The following is an 8,584-nucleotide window of genomic DNA, read 5'->3' as shown; positions in this document are numbered from 1 at the left end:
TCGACGGCGGCAGCGGGTGACGATCGGTGGAAGAAGAAGAAGGCTATGCGAGTCCCTGGATCCTACAGAAGCCGGTGAGTTGCCTAGCAACATCTGGAGGGCTACAGTCTGAGACCACTATACAGTGGTCTCTAAACTGTAGCCCTCCAGATGTTGCAAAACTACAACTCCCAGCATGCCCAGACAGTTATTTGCTGTGTGGGCATGCTGGGATTTGCAGTTTTGCAACAGCTGGAGGGCTACAGTTTGGAGATCACTGTGCAGTGATCCAATTGTGGCCCTCTAGATCTTGCAAAACTACAACTCCTAGCATGCCCACACAGCAGTTTGCTGTCTGGGCATATTGGGATTTGTAGTTTAGCAACATCTGGAGGGCCACAGTTTGGAGATCACTGTGCAGTGGTCTCTAACTGTAGCCCTCCAGATGTTGCAAAACTGAAAATCCCTGCATGCCCAAACAGCGTCATGCAGGGAGTTGTAGTTGCGTACCTCCAGCTGTTGCATAACTACATCTCCCAGCATGCCCTTTGGTGATCAGTACATGCTGGGAGTTGAAGTTTTGCAACAGCTGGAGGCACACTGGTTGGAAAATACTGAGTTAGGTAACTGAAGTACAACTCCCCGCATGCACGTTCTGTCAGTACATGCTGGGAGTTGTAGTTTTGGAATAGCTGGAGGTTTGCTGGAGGTTTCAAACAGTCAGGTTTACAGTTAGTTCTCTGGTTCAAGTTTGGGCTGCGGCAAAATTTTCGCCGCCATGCAAACTCCTAGCGGGAAACTCACCATAAACGCCCGCCAGTGTGAATGCACCCGAAAAACACTACGCTACACTACACTAAATACATAATAAAGGGTAAAACACTACATATACACCCCCTTACACTGTCCCCCCCAATAAAAAAGAAAAATTTATCGTACGGCAGTGTTTCCAAAACGGAGCCTCCAGCTGTTGCAAAACAACAACTCCCAGCATTTCCAGACAGCCACTGACTGTTCAGGCATGCTGGGAGTTTAGCAACAGCTGTTTGGGAATCACTGGCGTAGAATACCCCTATGTCCACCCCTATGCAATCCCTATGTAGTCCTCAAATGCTGAGTACGGAAATACCCCATATGTGGGCGTAAAATGTTCTGCGGACACACAACAAGGCTCAGGAGTGAGAGCGCACTATGTACATTTGAGGCCTAAATTGGTCATTTGCACAGGGGTGGCTGATTTTACAGCGGTTCTGACATAAACGCAAAAAAATAAATACCCACATGTGACCCCATTTTGGAAACTACACCCCTCACGGAACGTAACAAGGGGTATAGTGAGCCTTAACACCCCACAGGTGTTTGAAGAATTTTCGTTAAAGTTGGATGGGGGAAAAAAAAAAATCACTAAAATGTTGGTGTTACTCTAAATTTTTCATTATCACAAGGGGTAATAGGAAAAAAGCCCCCCAAAATTTGTAACCCCATTTCTTTTGAGTAAAAACATACCCCATATGTGGATGTAAAGTGCTCTGCGGGTGAACTACAATGCTCAGAAGAGAAGGAGTGCCATTGGGATTTTGAAGAGAAAATTTGTCCGAAATTGAATGCCACGTGTGTTTGCAAAGCCCCCATAGTGCCAGAACAATAGACCCCCCACATGTGACCCCATTTTTGAAACTACAACCCTCATGTAATGTATTAAGGGGTACAGTGAGCATTTACGCCCCACAAGTGTCTGACAGATTTTTGAAACAGTGGTCCGTGAAAATGGAAAATGTAATTTTTCATTGACACAGCCCACTGTTCCAAAGATCTGTCAAACGCCAGTGGGGTGTAAATGCTCACTGCACCCCTGTTCTGGCACCACGGGGGGCTTTGTAAACGCACATGGCCCCTGACTTTCATTCCAAATGAATTCTCTTTCCAAAAGCTCAATGGCGCTCATCCTCTTCTGAGCATTGTAGTTCGCCCGCAGAGCACTTGACGTCCACACATGGGGTATTTCCATACTCAGAAGAAATGGGGTTACACAATTTTCTCCTATTACCCCTTGTAAAAATGTAAAATTTGGGGGAAAAATAGCATTTGAGTGAAAAAGAATTTTTTTTCATTTACACATTCAACTTTAACAAAAAGTTGTGAAATACCTGTGAGGTGTGAAGGCTCACTGTACCCCTTGTTCCTTCAGGGTTGTAGTTTCCAAAATAGTATGCCATATGTTTTTTTTTTTTTGTTTTTTTTTTTTTTGTTTGCTGTTCTGGCACCATAGGGGCTTCCTAAATGCCCACCAAAAACCATTTGCAAAATTTGCTTTCTAAAAGCCAAATATGACTCCATGTCTTCTGAGCATTGTAGTTCGCCCACAGAGCATTTTACGTCCTAATATGGGGTATTTCCATACTCAGAAGAGATGAAGTTACAAATGTTGGGGGGCATTTTCTCCCATTACCTTTTATAAAAAATTGAAAATTTGGGAGAAAAACTGCATTTTAGTGAGAATTTTTTTTTTTATTTACACATCTTTTCACAAAACTTTTCAAACACCTGTGGGGTGTTAAGGCTCACTGGACCCCTTGTTACATGCCTTGAGGGGTGTAGTTTCCAAAATGGTATGCCATGTGGGGGTTTTGCTCCTGTTCTGGCACCATAGGGGCTTCCTAAATGTGACATGCCCCCTAATAACCATTTCAGAAAAACTCACTCTCCAATATCCCATTGTCGCTCCTTCCCTTCTGAGCCCTCTACTGCATCTGCCGAACACTTGACATACACATATGAGGTATTTCCTTACTCAAGAGAAATTGGGTTACAAATTTTGAGAGTATTTTTCTCCTTTTACCCCTTGCAAAAATTCAAAAACTTGGTCTACAAGAAAATGCGAGTGTGAAAAATGAAGATTTTGAATTTTCTCCTTCATTTTCCTGTTATTACTGTGAAACACCTAAAGGGTTAACACACTTACTGAATGTCATTTTGAATACTTTGAGGGGTGCAGTTTTTAGAATAGGGTAATTTAGGGTATTTTCTAATAAGAAAGCCCTTCATATCCACTTCAAACCTGAACTGGTCCATGAAAAATTACGATTTAGAAAATTTTTTGAAAAATTGAAAAATTGCTGCTGAACTTTGAAGCCCTCTGATGTCTTCCAAAAGTAAAAACATGTCAACTTTATGATGAAAACATAAAGTAGACATATTGTGTTTGTGAATCAAAATATAATTTATTTGGAATGTCTTTTTCCCTTACAAGCAGAGAGCTTCAAAGTTCGAAAAATGCAAAATTTTCAATTTTTTCAGCAAATTCATTACCAAACAGCTGTCTCGGCATGCTGGGAATTTTAGTTGCGTACCTACACCTGTTGCATAACTACATCTCCCAGCATGCACGGTCTGTCAGTGCATGCTGGGAGTTGTAGTTTTGCAACTGCTGGAGGCACACTGGTTGGAAAATACTGAGTTAGGTAACAGAACCTAACTGAAGGTTTTACAACCAGTGTGCCTCCAGCTGTTGCAAAACTACAACTCTCAGCATGCACGGTCTGTTAGTGCATGCTGGGAGTTGTAGTTTTGCAACTGCTGGAGGCACACTGGTTGGAAAATACTGAGTTAGGTAACAGAACCTAACTGAAGGTTTTACAACCAGTGTGCCTCCAGCTGTTGCAAAACTACAACTCTCAGCATGCACGGTCTGTTAGTGCATGCTGGGAGTTGTAGTTTTGCAACAGCTGGAGGCACACTGGTTGTAAAATACTGAGTTAGGTAACAGAACCTAACTGAAAGTTTTACAACCAGTGTGCCTCCAGCTGTTGCAAAACTACAACTCCCAGCATGCACTGACAGACCGTGCATGCTGGGAGTTGTAGTTTTGCAACAGCTGGAGGCACACTGTTGGAAAATACTGAGTTAGGTAACAGAACCTAATTGAAGGTTTGACAACCAGTGTGCCTCCAGCTATTGCAAAACTACAACTCTCAGCATGCACGGTCTGTCAGTGCATGCTGGGAGTTGTAGTTTTGCAACAGCTAGAGGCACACTGGTTGGAAAATACTGAGTTAGGTAACAGAACCTAACTGAAGGTTTTACAACCAGTGTGCCTCCAGCTGTTGAAAAACTACAACTCTCAGCATGCACGGTCTGTCAGTGCATGCTGGGAGTTGTAGTTTTGCAACAGCTAGAGGCACACTGGTTGGAAAATATTGAGTTAGGTAACCGAACCTAACTGAAGGTTTTACAACCAGTGTGCCTCCAGCTGTTGCAAAACTACAACTCTCAGCATGCACGGTCTGTCAGTGCATGCTGGGAGTTGTAGCTTTGCAACAGCTGGAGGTTTGGCCCCATGCACCCCCCCACCCCCATGTGAACGTACAGGGTACATTCATACGGGAGGGTTTACAGTGAGTTTCCTGTTTCAAGTTTGAGCTGCGGCAAATTTTCCACCAGAGCGCAAACTCCAAGCGGGTAACTCACTGTAAACCCGCCTATACGAATATACCCTAAAAACACTACACTACACTAACACATAATAAAGGGTAAAACACTACATATACACCCCCATACACTGCCCCCCCCCCCCAATAAAAATGAAAAACGTATCATACGGCAGTGTTTTCAAAACGGAGCCTCCAGCTGTTGCAAAACATCAACTCCCAGCATTTCTGGTCAGCCACTGATTGTTCAGGCATGCTGGGAGCTTATCAACAGCTGGAGGCACCCTGTTTGGGAATCACTGGGTAGAATACCACTATGTCCACCTCTATGCAATCCCTAATTTAATCCTCAAATGCGCATGGCGCTCTCTCACTTCGGAGCCCTGTCGTATTTCAAGGAAACAGTTTAGGGCCACATACTCGGGATACGTACTCGGGATAAATTGCGTTACAAATTTTGTGGGCCAAAAAGTTGGGGTCTACACCAGCTTGTTAACAAGCAGGAAAAGGAAAAACAGACCCCCAAAATTTGTAAAGCAATTTCTTCCGAGAACGGAAATTCCCCATATGTTGGCATAAAATGCTCTGTGGGCGCAAAACACGGCAATGGAGTGAGAGCGCACTATGTACATTTGAGGCCTAAATTGGTGATTTGCACAGGGGTGGCTAATTTTACAGCGGTTCTGACATACACGCAATAAAACTTAATACCCACATGTGACCCCATTTTGGAAACTGCACCCCTCACGGAACGTAACAAAGGATATAGTGAGCCTTAACACCACACAGGTGTTTGACACATTTTCGTTAAAGTTGGATGGGAAAATGAAAACTAAATTTTTTTTTCAATAAAATGCTGGTGTTACCCTAAATTTTTCATTTTCACAAGGTAAAATAGGACAAAAGCCCCCCAAAATGTGTAACCCCATTTCTTCAGAGTGAGAACATCCCAAATGTGTGGATGTATAGTGCTCTGCTGGCGCACTACAATGCTCAGAAGAGAAGGAGCGCCATTGGGATTTTGGAGAGAGAATTTGTCTGGAATTGAAGGCCACATGTGTTTACAAAGCCCCCATAGTGCCAGAACAATGGACACATGTGACCCCATTTTGGAAACTACACCCCTCACAGAATGTAATAAGGGTGCAGTGAGCATTTACGCCCCACAAGTGTCTGAAAGATTTTCGGAACAGTGGTCCGTAAAAATGAAAAATGTCATTTTTCATTTGCACAGCCTACTGTTCCAAAGATCTGTCAAACACCAGTGGGGTGTAAATGCTCACTGCACCCCTTATTAAATTCTGTGAACAGTGGACCACCCCACAATGGCACACCTCCTCTCCTGAGCATTGTAGTGCGCCAGCAGAGCACTTTACATCCACATAGTATTTCCATACTCAGAAGAAATGGGGTTACAAATTTTGGGGGGCATTTTCTCCTATTACCCCTTTTAAAAAAATTAAAATTTGTGGAAAAAACTGCATTTTAGTGAAATAATTTTTTTTTTCTCATTTACACATCTGACTTTAAAAAAAAGTTGGCAAACACCAGTGGGGTGTTAAGGCTCACTGGACCCCTTTTTACGTTCCTTGAGGGGTGTAGTTTCCAAAATAGATGCCACGTGTTTTTATTTTTTTATTTTTTGCTGTCCTGGCACCATAGAGGCTTCCTAAATGTGACATGCCCCCCAAAGACCATTTCAGAAAAATTCACTCTCCAAACTCCCATTGTCGCTCCTTCCCTTCTGATCCTTGTAGTGCACCCGCCGAACACTTGACATACACATATGAGGTATTTCCTTACTCAAGTGAAATTGGGTTACAAATTTTGAGAGGATTTTTCTCCTTTTACCCCTTGTAAAAATAAAAAAAATGGGTCTACAAGAACATGTGAGTGTAAAAAATGAAGATTTCGAATTTTCCCCTTCACTTTGCTGCTATTCCTGTGAAACACCTAAAGGGTTAACACACTTACTGAATGTCATTTTGAATACTTTGAGGGGCGCAGTTTTTATAATGGGGTCATTTGTGGGGTATTTCTAATATGAAGGCCCCTCAAATCCATTTCAAACCTGAACTGGTCCCTGAAAAATTCAGATTTGGAAAATTTTGTGAAAAAATGGAAAAATGCTGCTATACTTTGAAGCCCTCTGATGTCTTCCAAAAGTAAAAACATGTCAACTTTATGATGCAAACATAAAGTAGACATATTGTATTTGTGAATCAATATCTAATTTATTTGGAATATCAATTTTCCTTACAAGCAGAAAGCTTCAAAGTTCGAAAAATGCTAAATTTTCAAATTTTTCATTACATTTTGGAATTTTTCACCAAGAAATTATGCAAGTATCGACAAAATTTTACCACTAACATAAAGTAGAATATGTCACGAAAAAACTGTCTCAGAATCAGAATATAAAGTAAAAGCATCCCAGAGTTATTAATGCTTAAAGTGACAGTGGTCAGATGTTGAAAAAATGGGCGGGTCCTACAGTGAAAATTGTCTGGTTCCTTAAGGGGTTAATTCTGGGTACACATTGGCATAATTAATTATTGGGGACACAGCGGTATCATCAATTCTGGGGGAACAGCAGCAAGGTCACTAGGTGTGAATCAGGCCTTAGCGCTCACCTTGGACCTTTACCTTTTATATGCGGACGCTCACTAAAAATAGTAGCCCTGATCTATAGTCTGTGTGTATGCGTGTGTGGGGTATATAGTGTGAGGCAGGAAAATGGATGTGCAATGTGAATGTGAGATATATTTCTGTGCTGTATATACATAAATGCCACAGACATAGTGCTGTGATGTTACAATACTTTTAGAATGTGATCATTAATATACTTGCATTTTCATCCTGCAGCGTTTCCTGACACAGGGATATGATCAGATCCGGTCAAATGCTGAAAAAAGATTAATTGTAGTGGCGGTGCAGGAGGAGCTGCGGCAACAATGCCAAAAAAAGGCACAGCCCTCTTTCAATTTTAAAGAAATGGTCTGACCTGAAAAGGAGACAATTGGATAGGATCATTGAGATCAAGGAACTGACTTGCCCAGGTAAAATGCTTACATTACAGAGTGTTGACGAGAGAAACAAATGTAATGTAATATGCAAGTATTTAGGAAAATAAGTATTTAATCCGTTTACAAATGATTACTTACAATTTGCTAAAAAGGTGAAAAATGGCCAGGTCAGGGGTGAATTTGCATTGGTTATGAGTTGTAAGTTGTTTGTCTCAACATTGTGTCATTACAGAAGCTCCACTACCCTCTGTTAGGAGGAGAGGAACAGAGGAGGAGGACAGGGGGGAGGATCAGCAAGATTATGGAGAGGAGGATGCTGGTCCGTCCCAGCAATCTACCCAAGAGTCACCACCGGAAGTGGGGGGGAATGTAGAGGTGGTGGCGGAGGAGGAGCCGCACCTCCCCCCCCCCCCCACCAGAAGAGGAGGAAGAGGCAGTTGCATACTGCCCCCGCCAGGAGGGTAACTATGTGAACACAGCATTATAACTTTTTATATACATAAGATGTACACAATTACATATTAATCTTCTTTTTTTTTTTTATCCTAACAGTTATCTCCGAATTAGGAGTAAATATTAGGTAGATGGAGCGGCAGCACAGTGCGAGGATTGAACGCCTAAAGCACATGATCAGAGGCCTCGAGAAGGCTCATAAGAAAAAGGTCCAAAAGCTACTGGACCTGCAAAAGAAATTAAAAGAGATACCTTAGGGCCTATTTTTTGTTTGTTGTTATTTTATGTTTGTTTGTATGTTTTATACATTTGTATAATTTTTTTATAAAATAGTTATTTGGTTAAAACGTGTGCTTTCTTTTTTTTTTTCTTTTATTGATAAAAATATAAATACATGCAGTGCAGTGAGCATGGAACAGTGGGCTGAGAGAATGAAAAATGACATTTTTCATTTTCACGGACCACTGTTCCAAAAATCTGTCAGACACCTGTGGGGCGTAAATGCTCACTGTACCCCTTATTACATTACATGAGGGGTGTAGTTTCCAAAATGAGGGTCACATGTGGGGGGGGGTCCATTGTTCTGGCACTATGGGGGCTTTGAAAACACCTGTGGCCTTCAATTCCGGACAAATTTTCTCTTCAAAAGCCCAATGGCGCTCCTTCTCTTCTGAGCCTTGTAGTTCTATAGCATCCACATAT

The 8,584-nt window shown here is 42.0% G+C and overlaps 1 long non-coding RNA gene across 1 annotated transcript; it reads left to right on the top strand.

The window, feature by feature from the left end:
- The first annotated feature begins 6,883 nt into the window (after positions 1–6,883).
- Positions 6,884–8,120, top strand: LOC130271554 (uncharacterized). The gene is made up of 3 exons (XR_008843568.1): positions 6,884–7,462; positions 7,662–7,890; positions 7,982–8,120. It is a non-coding gene; the product is annotated as an uncharacterized LOC130271554 (long non-coding RNA).
- The last annotated feature ends 464 nt before the right edge of the window (positions 8,121–8,584 follow it).

Source organism: Hyla sarda, chromosome 1 (genome assembly GCF_029499605.1).
Source record: "Hyla sarda isolate aHylSar1 chromosome 1, aHylSar1.hap1, whole genome shotgun sequence".
Taxonomy (NCBI): Eukaryota; Metazoa; Chordata; class Amphibia; order Anura; family Hylidae; genus Hyla; species Hyla sarda.
The sequence above is the reverse complement of the archived record's forward strand: the minus strand, read 5'-3'. Positions and strand labels throughout refer to the sequence as shown.